The sequence below is a fragment of the Ornithodoros turicata genome, chromosome 7 (assembly GCF_037126465.1).
Source record: "Ornithodoros turicata isolate Travis chromosome 7, ASM3712646v1, whole genome shotgun sequence".
Classification (NCBI taxonomy): domain Eukaryota; kingdom Metazoa; phylum Arthropoda; class Arachnida; order Ixodida; family Argasidae; genus Ornithodoros; species Ornithodoros turicata.
In genome coordinates this window covers 27,908,600-27,930,057 of record NC_088207.1, presented here as the reverse complement: position 1 = coordinate 27,930,057, position 21,458 = coordinate 27,908,600, and the positions used below count along the sequence as shown (strand labels likewise).

Here is a 21,458-nt window from a genome sequence, read left to right as displayed (position 1 = left end):
GGAGTAGCCGAATCTGTCGTGTGACGAATTCAATCTCGCCCTATTATTTTTTTTCGTCAACAACAACATCATATAAGAAACACCTAATGTCATTATAGCCCAGTATTATTGGACACACATTTTTTTCCTCATTATCCACACGTACCTTTTGTTCTCGTGCCGACATGTACTTTCTAGTCAAATGACGAGAAAACGATAAGAGGAACAAGCATTGTTACCAGGATGCACAAATAAGACGATCAAGGAGGCTCTATACCAAAGTACAATGAATTAAAGGAGCAAACCACTACGTCACGTCGGTGGTCTCCAGGACATCAAGTACAGCCACAAGCCGTCAGCCGAAGAAGCTCTGACACCAATAGATTTTGATTCTCAAGATACCAGCGTGGACACAAATTACGACTCCAAGGAGCTACAGTCAGCCATTTCCTTTATCTAAAAGAGACGACTCTCAAGACGTCCTGACGGGACCTCATACTAGGCATTAACGGCCAGTTCCCACATATAGCGCTTTGATACATAGCTCTAGAAAATCGCGCTATATTTTCCTCCTCGCATTGCTGCGAACCGCTATAAAACCACTCTTGTCGAAGTAGAGCCCCGTTCAACTTTTCTAGCGCTATATTGAGCGGTGAGTCTGTTAACCAATCGTAAGCGTCTTTTAGCCGTGACGTCGCGGAAGCTGGGGTTTGTTTTGCTTCCTATCATTCGAAGCAGCAAGAATGGAAGGCGACGACGACGACGTGAAAATGGGCACGAGTTTCATCTGCCCGTGCATCTGCCTGGCCGTTTGGTTACTATAGTTCGGTATCGCGATCACAGCATCGAAAGTGTCATCCACGTTCATGCAACGGATATCCGGCGCGGACAATAAACAATCACGGCGGTACCGGTGCATCACGTCTCAACGAGATATCCCGTGACTGCAGCAGGATAGCGCTCTGTGCTCGGTAGTATGTGAGAACGGCAACCGGAAAAATAGCGCCAGACTTTCAGCGCTATTTTCTAGCGCTATAAAGCGAAGCGCTGTATATGGGAACGGGCCTTAAGCCTTCCCTGGGGTCAGACGCTAAAAATGCCTTCTTAATGAATGCTGGAAAGCGAAGTCTTTCTAGTTCAATTCCTAACATATTTTGTCTTGTTTTTTTTTTCTTTTAAATCTATTCCAATGCCTGACGTATAGAACACAGCACGCGTAATACCGACGTTAAATCTGGCAACAAGAGAGCAAGGCGCCATTACGACCCATTAGTCTCACGAGCTCTATGAATTCATCAACAATGCCGCCTTCGATGGCTCAGTCGGTAGCGTATCCGCCTACAGATCCCAAGGTCGCGCGTTCAAACCCGGCCGAGCACGATGGCAACTGGGTGGAGGGGCACAAGTTGCTCAGACACGCCGTTTTCCGCGAGGGACGTTAAATGTGCTGTACCGTGTGTGGAGATTTCGGCGCACTCAAGTGTTGTTCAAATTCAATCCACAAACCGACCACAGTGTGGGGTGGTAGTACTGCTGAAAGAGCTCGCCGTTGTCGGCCTCACAGAGTCAACGTCACGACTACCACTGTGGCGTCCGCACCACCACCCGTGACCACGAACAATTAATCCGACCGACTGTGGCGTCGCTCCTGATCACAGATAGACGATTTTAAAAAGATACGCGCTCCACCAAACGCGCGGCGCAAAGCAGCATGGGAACTTTGAGGGAGACTGCTCCGTCGTCTGCCTCGGTTATGGTTTTACACCGACTGACGCTGGTGCTGCGCACACCGGGAATGTTGTTCTTCTTGTACCACCGTCTCTGCCGTCTCGTAGTGGTCTAGGACGCTCCAGGTTCCCATGATTCCTTGCGTGCTGCTGGTAGCGCATGCTTTTGTAAAAGTGTAGGAAGATGAGTACAGAATCTTCTGTGGCTCTTCTCATAGAGTCAATACTACAAAAAGTTTGAACAACGCGATCCTCTTACACAGGGTGCACGAACACATTTTGACCAGGGCAATCAACAGCGACCAAGAACGAAGAACGAAAGAGGACTCTTCGCAGTACCAATTTTTAAGGCATCGCACTGCGACGGGGGTGGGGAATATGTTTAATGCCAAGAAAAAAAGAAAAAAAAAGAGAAGGGAAAGGTTAGCCATGATGCAGGCTTGATATTCCCAAAAGCTAACAAACAAAATAAGATAAAAGCAGCAGAGACGCAGAAAATTATGAAAAAATACAGAAAAAAAAACAGCGACGAGAAAAAATCTGCGGATATGATTCAGCTCGGGACGGGTCAGTGAGATACGGAAAGGTCGTGGTGTCGAAAATAGATTCAAATGCACAGCGATCGATTCAATGTGGCATTATTCATTGTGCGGTCGTGCCGCACGGCATGCTATAGCTTCGGGCTGTCTGAAAACTCGTTATAAGTTTGAAATGCCACAGGGCGGTGTGCAAGAATAAAAGGAAGAGTGGGTATAGCACGACATTCAAGGATTGAATCCCACGCACAAAGAGGGAGTCCTTCGAGAACAGAAAACAAAATGTCGTAAAAATATTTACAACATTTGATTTAAGCCAGATATTGAGTAGCTCGGCAAAACATTCAAGGCACTGGAGCCAGTCATGAGCAAAAGCCCCTGCTCAAAATTAGGCAGACGGTGCAAGTGAGTAGGGAATGCAGGAAAGCGTTTCTTCACCTGTTGCATTCATCAAAGCTGGAGTCAAACCAAATGTTATTGAAAAAACACAACGAAAGTCCAGCTACTGGTCCCGATCATGTGGGTGGCTGGATACGATCGGTAATGGCTATAATCGTCAATTGTCCGCAGTATACGACACCGAGTCTGCACCTTTAGGGGGTCCTATACGGTGCTGAACCTTGCTTGCATTGTTGCCAGTATTGCGTATAAGGGCCCGAGCAGACAATGGCGCTGGGCGCGTTAAGCAGGTTACCGAGCGTCCTTTCGCGGGTTCTCGGAAGGTACACTTGGTGTATCCACTTAACGGTGCTTGTGAGGCTACCCGGAAGCAGAGTGCTCCGCACGCGTTCATTGAGCTTTCGCCTGTCATCTGCACTCAGTAAACATGGCGAAGACGGGAGCACTGAAACCGCCAATCAAGCCCGCCGAAAGGCGCGCACAGCGGAACTTACGTCACGGGCCGGAAGTACTGGTTTTCTTTGGCATGAGAGAAGGGGCGCGCAGGGTGCACCCGAGAACGCGCACCGGAAGTCACTTTGGAAGTGTTAAGTGATTCCCTGAAAGAAGGAACGTTCTCGGAGCAGGAATTTAACGCCCACTATGCAACGAACAGCCCAAGGAAATATATTATGCGTAGAAGGGCAAGCTACCACTTTATTGTTTATTTTTTGCTTAAAGGACAATCATTTACAGATATTTTTTCGACACGTTACTATAACCAGGTAAAGACACGACCGTTCAAGCGAATAGCGTCGTCGTCCTCTTAACCGACCAACTAGCATTGCTGGGATCACACGGCATTGCTCGAGTTTCGAAACGAACGGCTGGAGCCAACTACGTCAGGCCCAAGAAGGAAAAAAAAGAAAACGCCATTGTGCACGTCCACGTCCGCTGACTCTTTCTTTGAAAGATAACAGAAAGAACAGCACGTAATATAGGAGTAAGGATCCAAAAACAGGGCCAGAAGGATGACGTTTGGAGCATGGACAAAAGACACGCCAGCTCGTCGAGTCGGACGGAGTCGGGATAGAACAAACGTTCTAGCATAAGACAGTGCGTCTTTGGCTGGGGCCCAAGTCTACTACGGTAAAGAGCGATGCTGGCAGCCTGACGTGCTGCAGCGCGTCCGTATGGTTTAATTTTCTGATTTGATTTGATTTAAAGTAACAGGAAAAATTTGATGGGGTTTGCCCAGCTCTAGATTGGGTCGGCTAGTCCAGGACGTTTAGTGTGGCTGATCTATTTCGCTGCCAGATGCCCACAAGAGTGTGTTCCAAGGTAGTCTTGAAGAATAAGGTCACAGAGTGGAACACAGCTCGGCTGGTACGCTGCTGGCCAGACACCGAACACTTTCTCGATGCCAAGCGGTTCGTTGACGTATCTGTCCAATCCATACCCCGTAGCACTTCACGACTTTCTGTGTGTCGCTCACAGCTAAGCAATATGTGTTTCACATGTACCCGCTCACACTCAATAGTTAACACCAACTACTTCCCACATTGTTACTGCCGTAAGTCAGGAACTTCACATCGTTCTTGTACAGGCTTCATGGACAGGCGTAGTGGCTGCACGTTTCGAGTGTTCTAGTAGTTCCGACAGCGTTATCGATAACAGTGAGCTGGGCCTGCGCGTTTGAATTCGTAAAGTCATAATGCCACCATCCGCAATCGCGCAATCAACGGAAGGCAATTCGCCTGCTGGTAGCCTTCCTGAGTGGGACTGGTCTCACAACTGTATTGTGAACACTAAGTCCGAAATCAGTTTTCGTGTAGTATTTTAGTCCATTTTAGTATTTTGTTGATCTGTAGTGTGTTAAGGTTTTGCCGCTCGATTGATTGAGTGCCCATGAATATGTGAGGGATCCCGTTGTGATTTGTTTTCATTGTTGTGAGGGTTTTGATTCAGAGCGTGTAATAGCTATATGCAGCTTTTGCAATGGAGCAGGTAGCACCCATGGTGGGTTGCTGAGAGCTCCAAGGTTTACTTTATTTTACTAATTTACTAACTAACTAACTGTGGGAACATGGTTTAGTAGAATCTATCTACTCAATTTTCCCAAGCGTCCCCCCCCCCCCCCCCAACCTTGAGGCTTGTGTTGTGTTCGTTGTTGTGTGTTACAGCCTCAGAACTGTAATACTTTCCATCATGTTCAGGCAAATGGAGCTGTCCGCTTCGTACAGCTTCGTCGAAACTTAACTTGAACACGGCGCCGGCCTGCGGAGGAAGAGGGACGACACCCTAGCGGCTCTAACTGGAATTATCGGGAGAGAGCGCTGACGGCTGTCCTACTCGCATCACGGGTGTGCCCGTCTAAGAACTGGTGCTCCGCTTCGAACGGGAGGTGGTGCTCCACTTCGAAGATTGCTGCGGGCGATTGAAATCTCGCCATCTGATCAGTGATTGCCCGCGCCGTTAGCAACCATGTCATTTGTATGCGTCACATTGCTGTAGTGGCGGCACATTGATTGGAATTAAGCAACAGAATGAAAACAATAATACACGAAAATGCATTGCGCTGGAAAAGATTGTTGCTTAAAGCACCACATTCCGCGCCACGTTGTATCATAGGTCCGCGATGGCCAGCCAGTTGACAAGCTTGTTCCATTCTCCCAGTGATTCCCCTTGTGTCGCAGTGTGCTAGCGAAGAAGTTAAACATGTTAACTAAATATTGTGGAGTAGCCGGCGCTTTTATCAGTGCTACCCTTCATTTATTTCTTCAAACAACAGCAACGAGGATAAGCAGCTTGCTATACGTCAAAATATGGTAAAGAAAGCTTTGTAGAACGTCATAAGAATGGAGTTTTCCGTGCGACATCACACTGTTGATACTCGCTCGCATTATTCACATATTCACTGTCCATTACCACTTCCATGCTGCTTCAAGAATAACTCGGGTTCGTTATGCGAGTGAAATTATCTTGCCGCGCTTGAACGCACAAAGCCTCCCCCGCGCAGTTAATAGCATGGAAATGGCTGTCTTGGAGGCAACTGATGTTGCTTCAGAGCTACAAGCGATATCAGGTGGCACAAGGTCACGTAATCACTACAAACAAGCTGAAGCTTTGGGTCTCCTATCATTGCACATTCGAGGTGGAGCACCAGTTCTCAGACGGGCACCCCCGTGATGCGAGACAGCCCTCAACGCTCTCTCCTGATCATTCCAGTTAGAGCCGCTAGGGTGTCGTCCCTCTCGCTCCGCAGGCCGGAGCCGTGTTCAAGTTAAGTTTGGGCGAAGCTGTACGTCCTAATTGTTCCAAAATGGCGTAGTTCGAAAATGCGTCATTTGAAACACCAATCCTAAAACACTGCAGTATGGAGTGGGTGGCTCTAATGGCTATAATGGTATAGATGTTATACTTAAAGCGAACTCCGGATTCAAATGGAGGCTAAGCGGACGCAGTCGCATGATTTCTTATGATACTTATGGGGTCACCGCGCAAAATCATCTTTCAATTAAATAATGATTAATTCAAGGTTTTACGTCGCGAGACCGCTGTGATCATGAGCGACACCACCAGAGCGACACCGTTTGTGGATTTTATTTCAACACCCGAGAGTTCTTTAACGTGCGCTGAAATCTCGAAGCGCGGCACACCGATTTTAACGTCCCTTGCGGAAGACGGCGTACAAAAGCAACTTGTACCCCGCCACCAAGTTGCTGGCATCCTCGTCCGCATTCGAAACCGCATCCTTGGGAGCAGTAGGCGAACACGCCTCCAACTGAGCCACCGAGGCCGGTTAATTAAATTCTAACCGATCTGTTTGTCTCACCGTCACAGTTGTCTCGCGGCGCAAAGCCGCGAATGCACAGTCACAGTTGCTTCGCAGCGCTAACACGGAATCAAACAAACAAACAAAGCCGCGAATTATCATAGCAACCTCTTTCTAATTGAATTATGTAGTCACGCGTTAATCATCCATCATATATCTTCCAGCATCTTCCGGTTTTTGTTCTGCCGAGCATGCAAGTCGCCGACTCGAGCGAAAACGCTGATTACGTTTTATCAAACGCAAAAAGCTCTCACTCATTTTTATCTCAGTGGCGCAACCTTCTGACGTGCTCAAGGGGGCCGCAGTACCACCGAGAATAACCAAAGCCCGATTGCTTTAATGATGTGACGTAACCAGTAAGAATCTCCCAATCCCGACCGCACTACGGCGGCCGTAGCCGCCGTCAGCCGCGTGATCTGCCACTGGCTACGTTCATACTATGGCACTGAACGGCGCCATGGACGGGAAAGCCGGACAACATGTCACGTCCACACAGCAATCCGAGAGAGCCGGGAAAGCCGTGAAGGCGTCGAACAACGCGACGCGAGAGTAGAGATTGCTTGAACTTTTGACGGGAGCGCCCGGAAAGTCGCGAGTCAGGACCAATCAGCGCGCTCCACGAGCGAGAATGCTGGGCAGGGACAGCAGCGGAGTGGTGTCTAAAGTAGTAGTGTTGTACGACAGCGAACGCAAGATGAGCAGAAACGTAAATCTGAAGACCGCATCACAGCAGCTACTGAGAGAAGACGAGGAAGTAAGTGTGTGTTACTATGTGGAGACATGTGTAGGTGCATGTCGTCTGCTGCTCCCAGCGGGCATCGCTTTTCGGGTTGCTCTATAAAACGCAATAAATACGTGTTCTGCAATTGTTACCTTGATTTGAGTACAGTTCAAAGAATGAAACGCATCAGTTGTTGAAGCGGAGGACGGTACTGCCGGCATTCCGAGGGGGACGAGAGGGTCGCGAAAGCCGTAAAAGCGGTGAACGAGTTCCTGGCGTTCGATGATGCAGTGTGGACGTAGCACTAACCAGACGAACCCTGCGTTTGTAATAGGAAGGGAGTTGCCTCAGGACAGAAGCCGCCGATATTTCGAACAGAGACTGTTCTTCTTCTGGGCACCGTCCTCATCAGGACGATGAGGCAACTTCCTTCGTACATCTCTACCGGTTCGCTGGATTTCTACCCATCTGCGTTTGTAATAGTCTGAAGTAGCGTTTGTAATAGTTTGTAATAATTGTAATAGTGTGGCGATTACCCGAAGCAGACGACATCGGGACTCTGTGTATATCCACTTGGCAAAGGACGAAGGGGAGGCATTCAAGAGACTGTCGCATCCGTCCCTGCTGATTCCGAGGCAAAGGACGAAGGGGAGGCATTCAAGAGACTGTCGCATCCGTCCCTGCCGATTCCGAAACTGTAGTGCCCTTTTATTCCTCGTTCACCGAGAACAACGCCGAAAATCCGACGCGAATTAGTGGAGTAGTCTCTGTGCCACTTGAGGTGATGCACGGAAAGGAGCCGAAGACGGATGTTGAGAGCGTGCCGGAATTCCCTCTCTGGAAATCCGAGAAAACGTCACTCGGACAAGGTCACTCAGGGAGCGTCTTTTGGCGCGGACAAGCCCAACCCTGGAGCGGACGGAGAGCCTTTGGCAACCGGCGGGCGGGGGTGGGGGTGGGGGACGACGTCTGCAGGTTGCGGAGAGTCTGTGATTGGCTTGTGGAATATGTCACTTCTGGGTTAAGCGTCGGTTAGCAGGGTTAGCGTCACGCGACATGGTCGCGTCAGAGCTCACATCAGTAAGTGAAACTCGGCGTATTTACTGAGGGGGAGGTGGATATGTTTAATAGAAAGAAAAGAAAAGAGGAAATGTCCGCCAAGCTGATGCAGGCTGATGAGGGGGCAATATACTTAACAGTAATGATCACGTTGTTCTGTTTTTTTTTTTTTTCATGATACATTCTATACACGTTGCACGGACAGCGCATTATAAAAACGCTTTCATTGCTGGGTTACCTTGCGGCACCTCAGCCTAAGCGGTCGCTTCTCCGATAAACAGAGGCGATGCACGATGTGTTTGCTCGACTGGCGCGTCCTCGTTTGTTTGGCCCTGCGATAATCCAAAGGACAAACACCTACACTCAGTAAGGACGCGCCACAGCTGCCGGCGCATCTACCGTAATGAACCTCTTCTAAACGTTTACCGGAAAAGAAAAAAAGAAAACGAAAATGTGAGTGACGAAGTGGTGCATGGCTCTCAGGAGATTCTCCTTTTGTGTGTAGCTTTCCTGTCGCTCGTTAGCCTGACTTAGTTCGTGGTGTGTTTTGATTTCTTTTTGTTTGTTTGTTTTTTTGTTTTTTCAGCCAGCGGTATATTTCGGTGATCTTTCGGGACTACGCGCATGGGTATGCTTACTATGTTCGTCCACGTTCTCATTTGGGAAGACATTGGCCACCGTCAATATGACTGTAACAACAACAGCACAAGCAGAGGAAGGCGAAGAAAGCAACCTGGGTCCAGAATAGTAATGTTATGCAGGAAATCAAACAGTGAAGGCCTCGCTGTTGAATTTTCTGCATATTACAACAACAACTCAACTAAGAATAGTGATGTCACGTCATAGGCCGCTTGAACCTACCCCAGTGCACGTTAAAAGAACAGCCATAAGCTATCGAAGAGCACGACTCTTGTGTGCGAGATTGCTCGAAGGTCGTGATGGATAACATACTGGATATGTCTTTAGAAGACCCTTCACCCCATACACTAGTGATAATGACGGGTATCCACACGATCGGTTTCATCGGGTGAGGCGTCGGCGGAGGAGAGCACGGATGAAAGCACGCGCCAAGAAGGTGTCGCGGAAGAAATGCAAAGAGCGCACGAACGACTGCGGAAGAAACGAATACACGAACCCAGGAGAAGCGGACAGAATGTTCCCCAGGTGTAGAGCAACCGCGAGAAGGCGTGACGAAATAATACTGTTTTTGATTAGGTGCCCATAAAGAACCCGAGGGTCTGGCAAATGGTGCACCAATTTATAAGGAAAATGGAAATAAAGGTATACAACGAACATATTAGACATGAAGCAGCAAAAGTTAAATATGGAAACACATCAATCATGGGAAACAACACGAAAATGGGACACATGACATAAACTACACATTAAGAATAGGTGCGATAGCATTAGCAACATTAGATCTACCAGCGAATACGTCAACATCATGTTTCTTGTACAGCCTGTTCCAGCACGTTAGTAAAACATATATGGAGAGCTTGGTTGCTTCTCCTGCGCACACGAAGCCATTGCAGTGAAAGCACGCTTCACAGGAGACTACTATTGCCGGACAACGCGCATCACATTACAACTCATATCACATATCGACACATGTGACACCTTCATATTAAGCCAGAATAAAGACAATGTTACGTCTTAGTATGGGAATATCTTTTATCAAACGTCATCATAACATAACTTCTCAACATTATCTACGTACACGGATGGACATGTTGCGGGACATGATGCAGTAGGAAGCACGTCTACCGCTCCCTTTTTTTTTACTTACTTATCAACTTATCAATGTTTACCTCTTTTATGAATTACTCATCACTTGAAGGATGGCAATCATTTTGCTTTGTCAATTAAATTTTGTACAAAGATTGCAGACCAACTATCAGTGATCTATTAATTTGTCACCGCCCGTTAAAAATGCTAAGGAATAAAAAAATCGCTTTCAATGAGCCGTTGTTACGATGAGGCTATCTCGGTTGTCTCAGCGTTTTGGTTCATGTATAGTTCCGAGCTTGCCGCTTTGTACTTAATCGGTTGACGGCAATAGGAAATGTAATCTCAAATTTTCTTCTTTCATCTTTTTTTTCTTCTTCTTTAAATCAAATCACAGCATGTTTCCATACGAACGTCATAAGATATTCTAATGCAACCGGCATCATAAACGAGTATAAAGCTGACAAACTTAATAATCTAACCTAGAGCCCAAACTAATTTATTTGGCTCTCAAATTAACTACCGCGGGCGCAAGATCGATGTACGAGCGCTCGAACCGTAATTGCTGGCGCTTAGATCAAACAGTTTGCTCTAGAATTAGTGCGGCTACAACAGGGATTTATCTATACTGGAGTAAAAATAGCGCTAAAAAACAAAATTGGAAAGCCGAAGTCCGGCTGAAGTCCGAGTATCGGTAATATAACCCGACGGCGTCTGGAGGCGTGGGCGTGATCTTCCTGCACGTCTATCTATTTACTTTCTGTAACACTTCGCGGATCACCCGCAACCGGGTGCATCTCCTGAATGCAAACTCGAGACGGCCTCGGTCCAGATCTCGAATTTGACGCTATTCCGCAGCAAGCGTAAACGCGTCACTTCCCCCGTGACACGTTGCGATCGACCGCGACGAATGCCAATAGTGTGAAATAGCGTCCAACCAGAACGCTTTTCGCGTGTCATCGCGTAGCGCTCGGAGCCTGCCGACTTAAAGGAGCAATAAGTTGACATCTAACATGGCTCCAAACCCCTGTCTCCTCTGTCAAGCTGTCCATCAGGAGTGTCACCAAGCAAAATATTTTCGCCGTGCGGTATATTGTCACTGCGCAATCAAATTTTCGAAAACAGTCGGAGATAACAGTTGGAGAAAGCGGCCGCGGACGGCCGAAACGATCCTCGCGTGACACCGAGAAGTCTCCGCTGCCTTTCTCCTTTATTTCTTTCTTCTCAGCCCACGCGTTGCTTAAAACCGATCTGCGCTAGTTACGTCACCAGTCACGTGCCATGGGAAGAAGCCACGTCACGATTTACCCTCCTCCTTCCCTCATTCTGTGATTGGCGCATTCCAAAGTGGAGGATTTTTGAAAAGTGTGCGGAACACAGATGCGCCCGCCGTTCTTTCGCAGGAGCTCATTTTATTCGTTGCAAAACACGTTGCAGCAAAAAAAAAAAAAAAAAAAAAGAGAGAAATAAAGAATCATTGTCACTTATCACATATTTCCTTCTACGACGCCATGGCAATTATGTTGTCGTCGAAATCCACACTCTTCAAACAGAACTTCACCAGGCAGTACACTGTTAAAACTTTGGTGGTAGTGGTGATGGTGATGATGAAAGGGCTCGCCGTTGTCGGCCTCACAGAGGTGGGCAACGTCACGACTGACGCCATGGGGAATGTGCGTCCTGGGCCGACTTCTAAACATAACTTCACCACAGAGCACGCTCCTAACCAACCATCATTCCGAATGACATCGTTCTCGCCCCTGATATATTGAAAACGGGGGCGTACGGCTGCATAACCGGTACAAAAAGGTGTACGACTCCCGTTAGAACGATGTCATTCGGGATGATGGTTGGCTAGGAGCGTGTTATGGGGTGAGGTTCGTTTGTAAGAGTGTACGTTCAAGCCCAACCATTGTACGTCTTGTTGTGACGATCAACGTAACTGTATAGTCAAGTATCACAAAAAGTCATACATCTCCCGAGTGAAGAAAAATTTTCATTGTCGCCATGGCAGAAAATGACCTCATTCGGGATGACGGTATAGGACAAGAGAGCGTAAATGCGGCACAGTTCTGTTTTACGCTCTTAAAACAAAGCTTCACCACATAGCACGCTGAAGGCTAACCATTGTACAGAGTGATACCCCTATCACTCTTGATTTGTGAAAAGCGTGGGGCGTACGCCTTTTTGTGACAATTAACATTTCTGCATAAGTGTCACAAAAAGGCGTACGACTCCTGCTTTCAACAAATCAGGGGAGATAACGATGGCACTCGGGATGATGGTTGGCTAGAAGCGTGCTATGCGGTGAAGTTCATGGTAGGAGTTTGTACCGGGTGTAACGCTCTACGTTCCGGGCATTCATAAAAGCACGGAATGTAGCCCCCTGGTCGCTAGAACGGCGGCTGAGAACCTTATAACTGACGTCTACCACTCACACACTCTAGTATTCACTGATGGCTCTATTGACGACCGTACCAGAAGTGCTACTTGTGCCTTCCACATCCCATCAGTGAAATAGCGTCCCACGTGGTAGTGTACCACTTGGCCTGGCAAGGGAGATCATCGCGTTATGCGATATCCTCTACGGCTGTTGAACTTCTGGCTCTCCTGCACGCAGCTGCTTCGATCCAGGTGCGAGGGTTCGCCAGGGCATTCCTACTCACAGACTCGAGAAGCGCTCTATGGGAATTGATGAACCCCATGTGTGACAACATCTTAGCGCGAAGCATCAGAAGATCGTGCGCTTAGCATAAACAAACCGGAGGCGATATCGTCTTCCAATGGATCCCGTCCCGCGTCGGTGTCGACGGCAACGAAAGGGCGGACCAGCTGGCGTCCTCGGCACACCTGGGCTGCAGCAATATTTTGCCAACTCCGGACGACACCGACAGGCAGATGGCAGTTAAGCAGCTTGTTGAACTGCGCCACCCTGGGATACGGGACATCATGCGCCATCATCACCCCCTTCTTCCCATGAAAAACCTTCCTCGAAGCATACAGACCATGCTCCATAGGCTCCGCACTGGGTGTGCGTTCACCAATTCTCAACTGTTCAATATCGGCTCTAGGGGTGACGGCTGCTGTGGCCACTGTCAACAACCCGAAACAATCGAACACATCCTGCGAGACTGCCGAGCATACTATTCTGCGCTCGAAGCCCATCTCCCTCGCCCCACCTCGGGCACGCTAGCGGACATCCTCTACCCCGCTGGCTCTTCTGCCGAACGTTCCGCCAAAGCAATAAACCTCATTCTCTTTCTGCAGAAGGCAGGCCTTGCTCAACGACCCATCTAATACTTTGCTCTCCCCGACGAACTCGTGCACCCTCACCGCATCCACATCCTTCATCTTCCTCTATCCTCCATCCGTCCGTCCTTTCTTTGTGTTTTGTGTTCTTTTTTTGGCTATAGTCGTGACGACGCCCACTTCTCTGTGGCCAACAACGGCGAGCCTATCCTGCCATTACCCCCCCCCCCCCGCCTCATTTTTGTAGGGGTACACACGCGGAAAGTGTGTGTATGTGTGTGTGTTTCGCGTTTTTCGTGGCATTCATCTGGAATGTGAGATTCTTGAAGGAAGAACTTACAAAATTTCGGAGTCATTTTCGGAACTTCCTCCGGCTGATGTTCTTAACCATGCTGAATGCGTCCTCTGTCACATTTTAAACACTGTGTGCACCTGTACGAAAGAGAGAAAAAAAGAGAATGTTATTTGAGCATCCGCTTCGAAAACACGGGAGACAAGAGGCGAGGCGACGTGCGGTGGCAGGCAGCAAATGCATGAATGAAAGTAACAGCATTTTATGTCAGCACATACATACACAACAGACCTAACAAGAAAGAACGCGTTGATTGAACGGCCTGTCACTGACTGCACGCCGACATCGAGATCGATATCGAAACAGCGAGCAGCATAGCAACCAACTGTAGCATGCCTTGGCAACAGTGGCACGCTGTTCAGGAAGGTATTTTTAACTGCATGCCTATACGTCCCGCAGCGGTCGCCGGAGCCGTCGCATTAAGGAACCGCGCGGAAATTAAAAAATTAAATTCATTATTTTTTTTACTTTGATTGCTTCGTTCCTGTTTCATTTTGGTCTTATTTAAAGCGCAATAGGCATTTGCAATGAAGATGAACTGAATTAATTGGAACGCAGAGTGCGGCTCAGAGGCCGGACTGTAACACGGATGTTTTGTTCTTCCGTGTGCTATGCATTCATTTAACGGCCAGCATTCGGTCCCATTAAAGACTACACGGACGTTCACATAAGCCTTTCTTTTTCTTCTTCTTTTTTTTCCTTACAACAACAACTTTATTTTGAGTTGATGAATGGGGAGTTTCATCGCTACCCCAATGCTGGTGGTGATGTGGGGGAATGAAATAATGAGCCCCTTCACAATAAGGACCAAAGTCCGATTGTGTCCAAGAAGATCGAGGGCAGAGCGTTGGTAGGCTGGAATTGGCCACGGACCAAGCACTTTTGATAGAGAGAGGGGGCGAGAGTCCAGCTGATTAAGAGACCCTTAGAGTGCGGTTCGGAAAGGTTGGTTGGTAGCTTTCCTACGTACCGTATGTCGTTCCCGAGAAAACCAGCGCACGACCACTTTTGCCAGCGGAAAAGACGGTTGCTCAAAAAGAAAAACAGAAGAAAAAAAAATCACGCTCGCGTGAGTCGAGCCTGAGGCCCTGCTTACGGGACGTGAAGAGGGAAGATGAAATTAGCAGAGGGCGTCCGTGCGCATCAACGTAAATGCCTGTAAACATTGTCGCGTAAAGCCCGTAATTTATAATTATGCAATGTTACGATCGCCAACGAAGGAACAAAGTTTTGTCTATTGGATCGCAATTTAGACATTTCTATGCGAGTGAATTGGACCATTTAATATTCGCGTAAACTTTTATTGATTGAGCGCAACACTTTCATCGAGTTGCCAAGGGCCACCCAAAGAACTGAATGTAAGCTACCGCTTACCCTTCTAGTAGAAAATGTATCTACGTAAGAATGTAATTGTATTCCCAGGATTTCCTCTACCTCTTTACCCTGTAGTCAGACGGCAGACCTAAAGCCGTTAGCGGAACGGCCGTTACTTCACCTGTAGTCCAACTATCATTTCGAATGACATCGTTATCTGCCCTGGTTTTTTGAAAACAGGAGGCGTACGCCATTTTTGTGACAGTTATGAAGTGCGTGATTGCCACAAAAAAGGTGTACGCGTGCTGTTTTCAACAAATCAGGGCAGCGAACGCTGTCATTCGAAATTGTGGTTGGAGTACAAGCGAAGTAACGGCCGTTCCGCTAAATAGCCTTAAAAGGTCACTAAAATGCAAAAACAAGTTCATTTCGAATTATGTTACACGCTACGTTAATTTCTCACTTGTTGATATTTTTCTGAACTTTGATTCCGTTACGAAGCTATAATAAGAATTATACCGGACTCTTTCTTCCTTCGGCACTAAGCAGTGAAGGTCACTTCAGTTCGTGCATCGGGTATACATATATCGCTTGCTTTTAGTTCATACTGCGCGAATTAAGAGTCAGCAAATCAGGACGGTGTTTTCAACGGCCGTAGCCAATCATGAACAGGCTTTCAGCGGTCGTGGCCATGGACGAGAACCACCGTCGTCTGCGAGTTGTGATTGAACGTCCCCGCATACTAAATGGGAAAACTTGGAAATAAAGCGCCTCCCCCCCCCCCTCCCCCCCAAAAAAGGTCTCAATGTTTCTCATAACTGGTTTTCTTGAAAGCGTCTTGTACTTTTTGTCTAAATTTTTAGGTCTGCAGGTTCCAGGTGAGCTGTAATCATTTGCGGGGTCTTGAATTCGCAGAATGGCGTTTTGGGGTTTTTAGAGTGTGCCATTGGTCTATGCAGGCCAGCCGATTGGAGAAAAGCCGTATTACTGGAAGCCTGAGAAGGGGCACACAGAGACAAGAAGACAAGGCGGTTTCGGTGATGCCGAGAACATTCAGGGAAACACACATACAAGAACAATACGAGAATCCGTACTGAGACATACGGAGCGAAAAATAAGGGTCAGCCCAGTGACCATACACGCTACCACCATCCTACACTCTTGAAACAAAGCTTCACCACATAGCACGCTGAAGGCAAACGACTGTACAGGCTGATACCTCTATGACTCTTGATTTGTGGAAAGCGCGGGACGTACGACTTTTAGTGACATTTAACATTCTGCATAAGTGTCACAAAAAGGCGTACGCCTCCCGTTTTCAACAAGTCAGGGGAGAGAACGATGTCACTCGGGATGATGGTTGGCTAGGAGCGTGCAATGTACGTGTACCCTAGAAAGCAGAAAACCCGTGAGACTGCTACCAGAAAGAAAAAAAACACACACGCCTATTCCCAGCTGATATATTTTGCAAGACAATTGCTTCGGAAAGCTACGCCATTACTAAACAACATTGACGACAGAACAGTAGTATTTCGTAATTTCTTCTCGCACGGCTCGGCAGCTAACAAGTACATTGCACATATGTGTCGCTTACCAGCAACGTACAGGAACACCCGGCATTGCAACGCAGCAAGAAGTGCAATAAGAAGGTTGAGCAAGAACAAAGGCGGGCCAAAAGGGTTACGTTTGTGAAATGGGACAGAATAATCCCTTCCGTTGATCGTGGTCTTAGGAAGATAATGCTGGCACAATCGTCTGGCAGCTCGTTTGTGCACCGTACACATCGATCAGACGAATTCCCGGCAGAGCCATCACGGAAAAGGGATACAGAACTAATGAACGGGCCAAACCTCCCATAAAAAAGCATAGCGCTCAAAGGAAATAAGAAAAAACACGCAACTCTCAAGCGAGAACTGAAAGAAAGGTGAATGAGCTTTCCTACATGCTTCGTGGATTGGTTACGATCGAAATATGCACTATATTCTCACGCTTTACCTTAGATAAGGCTGGTAAGGAAGATATGTCTTAAATGAAAAGTTAGGATGGTTTAACAGTGACCCGGAAGACCGATCACCATGAGATCAGGGACAGCACGCGGGGAAGAGTGCTGGGGTACGAAGCATTCTAGAAGGAGGATCCGTGCTGGGACATTGAAGCAGGTCGGACGGACCTTGGCAGTAGCCGGCAATAAAACCACGTTGTGCAAGGCTCCCTGGCTCTCATATTCACTAGTTTGTTCGCAGGCTCTATGACCCACAACAACAACAATAAATGAAGGAGAAGGGATGATGACATGGAATATTTCCCCGTGGTAGCCACAGGACCCTACCCCACTTCACAGAGGTCAATATGAGAGGATGAATTATGGTAAACGCGAAGCAACGACAGGTCGGAGTTCTGTTTAGAGCTCTTCGAGGAGTCCAGTGGCTTGCATGAAAGCAAAAAGGGAGCGAAGAGCCCGGCTCCTCACTGATCTCCTCTCTGTGCAGATAGATTTTATCATTGTCATTCCTGTGTGCATGCTATCGTTGTTCATCTGTATATATTTGTTCATGTGTGTTCTCACGTGCGTGTGTGGCGCTGGGGGTGTATGCGTGTGCGTTGCAGAGTTTATTGCGTCAAATAAATCTTCCCTTTACAAAGAGCCCGGCACCCACACTTTTACTGAGGGTGTTCATTTCTCAAGTAGCGCTGCGCAGTTCTCCGGTCCTTTTATTTTCCTATTGTTGCTTTTTTTTAATAGAATGCACGCACCTCAATTAAAAGTGCGCAAACAGATTGCTTCGAGCTTCTCCGAGAACGGTAGCAACTTGGTGGCATGCATGATGCAAGTCGCCTGTACAGCTCGTCTGGTGCAAGTGACTATGACGATGTACGATGTATCGTTCTTGAAGCGTCATGTAGCACCACGTCATCGTACGTGCGCTGAGACTCCGGCGCCCGTTAAAGGAACGGTCGCATCCGGAATCCCATCTCTCCCTTCCTTTCCTTTCTTTCTTTTTTTTTTCAATAAACATATCCCCCCCCCCATCTATCAAACCCATGGCACTATGTTCGGCATCGGCCGGCAATCTTCCCGGTTAATTTTTTCGCACGGCCGCAGTAGCTCCGGCCACGTGACGTCACTCCCTAAGCGGAGGAGTGAGAGGGGTCGGCGGTCAGAGGAGGAAAGGTGCCGTCCAGAAGCCCGCGGCACTCCTTCTCTCAAGGTCGTAACCTCATTCGTTTTTATGCAGCGGCGTTTTCTCGTTTTTCCAGAGAGGGAATTCCGCAGTACTCTCAACATCCGGCGTCTGCTCTCGTTGCGTCGAATAACAGTCAAACTACGCCACTCTTTCGCGTGGGATTTTCGACACCGTGACCAGTGGTATCTGGGAGGGATAAAACGACACTATATATAGTCTTGAAATCGAGTGAAACGGATAGGACCATCCATTTAAGGAGCCCCAGTTATGCAAAATCGATCCACTAGGATCAGGAGTCAAAGTTCCGAATTTGGAAATCTTGAACACAAAGCCCGAATAAATCCCGTCCCTGCACGCTGTTTCAGTATTGGCTTTTGCAGGCGATGTCACCGTCGTTCTACCAAGTACGAGCTCCGCGATCGAAGCCATCGAGGCACCGAGGATGCCTAAAGCTTTTGCAAGGAAAGCGGCGGACAATTCAATCGGATCAAGAACGCGCTTCGCGATTAACGTGAACACGAGCTTCTCTCCCTTCGGTATACACACACACACACATACATTGGATGGTAATGGGGTGGGCGATTCACCGCCGCTGAGGCGGTACACTGCCCTATTTCGCGTTGGGGGAGGATGAAGGGATGATGATGGGGCTTTCAAAGAGCCGTCGCCAGACCGGTGGAGCACAAGTACTCCGCCAGAAGACGAAGGCCCTGCGTCTGGTGGGCAGCGTTCGACCACGGACAGAGGATTTTCGCTAAGTTGAACGGCCGCTTGTCGATGCGTTGCATCGGTATACGAGTTCCAACAAAGGTTAAGATTCTTGGGTTTATCTTCGGGTCTACTCGGCTTCTTCAAGAGACGCTTGCAAACACAGTAGAGGGAGCAGAGAAGGGAATCCTGCTGTACAGATGACTTCAGGCTCCGTGGGGAACAAGGGTATGCAACGCAAGGACTCTGGTTTACTGTACCCTCTTCTATACCCAGCGAGTCTTCTCCCATGAAGAATCCCATTGCGAAGACCACCTCCTGGTGGTCTTTTACGGGTTTGCATCGCTAAAGGGACCCCGTCCACCGAAGGGCTCCATGTGACCTCTGCGGGTGCAAATCGCGTTTCGGGCAGAGTACCGCGCTGCAATCCGGGTCTATTCTTTCTTGGATTGGATTGGATTGACCACGCTCTGTAGTTTAGCGACGTAGCCGATCCAGAACTCCTAGCTGTCACGATTTTTGCGCCACTGACAAACCCGCAAAGGCTTTCCGACGTTATATCGCCCTGATTTGTGGCATATGCCTCTTCCCTCCCGTCCGGCTCCACTCGTTTTGCCCCACTCGAATCGCTGGGTCAAATAGTATTGGACAGAGTTGCAAGTCGCCTCTTCCAATGGAATAGAATAGAAGCAGAAAGAAAAATATGAAAACGTAGGAAATGGCGTAATATGCGCTTGACCTGGTTCTACCAATGATACAACTTTTGCACCTTCCCGGAGCAACATTTTGACCCTGCTCTGACAATGGAATTCGCTATCAGTTCCGCATCGTGTTCGGGTGGTATCCCGATTGATTCATTGAGAAATAGAAAATACGGAGATGTGAGACCCGACAAAGTCGTGTCAGGCTATCTATCAGTCGGGTATCTTAATTACTTCTAATTGCCTACTTCGGGGCATTTTGTATGACGCACGGGGAACTCGTTTCTTGTAGAAAAGAATGTACGTGACAAGATGAATTATCCAAGCTCCGTTCTCAAAATTTCTCCATGTAGTGTTTCACAAGGCTGTTTAACGATTCTTAATAATGCACAAGTTTTCTTTCCTTTTCTTTTTTTTTTGTGTGACCTGATGACAGCGTATATGGGGTAGCATCCTCACGATGTCCTACCATGAGGTGGACATGTTTCTACACCTACATCTTTCCTCTACCTCCCTGAGACACCACGAACGCAAACACAGTTTCTGCCTCGCAAACAAACATCCATCAAAACAGGCACGAAATGAAAACTAACTGCGAAGCTCCATTCATAGCGAACCAATTCTTCAGATGATACAAACATACAGGAAAAGCAACACAACAGAAGTACGCTTTTACTTCGTGCGTTATTTTGCCACAGCCACCGCTTCAGAAGAGAGAGAGAAAGAAAAGCAACATAGCCGAAATGCAACAAAATTTATGCCTGCTCCTGTTCTTCTACAACTTCATGTTTCTCCATGCTTTTCTTTTTACTTACTCACTCACTCACTCACTCACTCTACAACTTATATGACATAGTAACGCAAAAGTCTCCTTTTTCCCCCTTCTCTACCTTTCTCGCTCTCCCCAGTGATGGGTTGCAGCCGCAGCTCTTTGAGAACGCAGCAAGGAAAAAGCAGTCACTTCATTTCATTCCGTCATGCCCTTGAGAGACCTAGTAGGCTATTAACCATGCCCTTTGGGATCACCAGGACCAACGTCGTAATGTTTTTCTTCGCAGACTTTCGAGATTAGAATATGAGAACGCTCGGGCCATTCCATTCTTCAATCTTCTCGAGCAAGGAGCTTTCGTCGTGGATTGAGCTGGTTGGTTTGCGCGGCTCTTGAGGAGGAGATATAAAAATGCACAAATTTTATCTACGTAGCAACCATACGGCGCAGACGATATTCGTCGTTCCCGCGCCGGGAAAGAACAATTTCTGTCCTCACTTAATAGACGAAGATGATGCTTTCGCATTTAGACTCCACTGTAGATTGACTCCTTCCCAGGCGACGGGGCAGTATTGAATATAAACTCGAGTTTACTACGCCGCACGTCGGAAGAGAAGGAAAAGTGAACGAGCTTGGGGATAAAAGAACCTATCATTAGCCATAAGCAATTGTTGTTAATTGTTGTATACAGTAACGCGGTTGCTACAAAGGACGGTTCTATACTACATTAAGGCACGAGAGATTGAAACTGACGATTAGTGGCGAATTGCTTGACTGCTTGATTGATTGATTGATTGATTAGTTGGTTGGTTGGAAAAAGAAAAAGTGAAGATGGTAGTTTCAAAACACTCGGGACTGGCTACTCCCGGCGAATTGTGTAAGGAACTGTTTTGCGTTACGCTCTACTTGCTTGCCGTACCGTCGACATGGGGATATGTGTATAGGGGACATGACGAATAACTGTAGCGTTGGGGGAAGTGCGAATTTCTGTAACAGTCGGCTCTGCAGAAGACCTTTGGTTAAGATCGTAAACAGGCACTAAGGTGCAAAAAATGTCGTCGCGCATTCGAAAAACAGAACTTCACAAGTGGCGTACGCCATTTTTACGGCAATTACGAACTGCATAATACCACAGAAATGCCCCCCCCCCCCCTTTTCAGCAAATAAAGCACAGCATGACTGCTACTTACAAGGTCAACTCTGCATGGAATACATGATTT

At 47.7% G+C, this 21,458-nt stretch overlaps 1 protein-coding gene across 4 annotated transcripts in view; it reads right to left on the bottom strand.

Annotated features, from left to right (window-relative positions):
* The window catches only part of LOC135400741 (metabotropic glutamate receptor-like), a 316,632-nt gene that overhangs the window by 190,662 nt on the left and 104,512 nt on the right, over positions 1 to 21,458 (bottom strand). For all 4 annotated transcript variants that reach the window (XR_010424637.1, XR_010424638.1, XM_064632622.1 and 1 more), the window contains exon 2: positions 13,550 to 13,641. The gene's annotated coding sequence lies outside the window, so the exon portion shown is untranslated. The remainder of the gene's footprint in view (positions 1 to 13,549; positions 13,642 to 21,458) is intronic.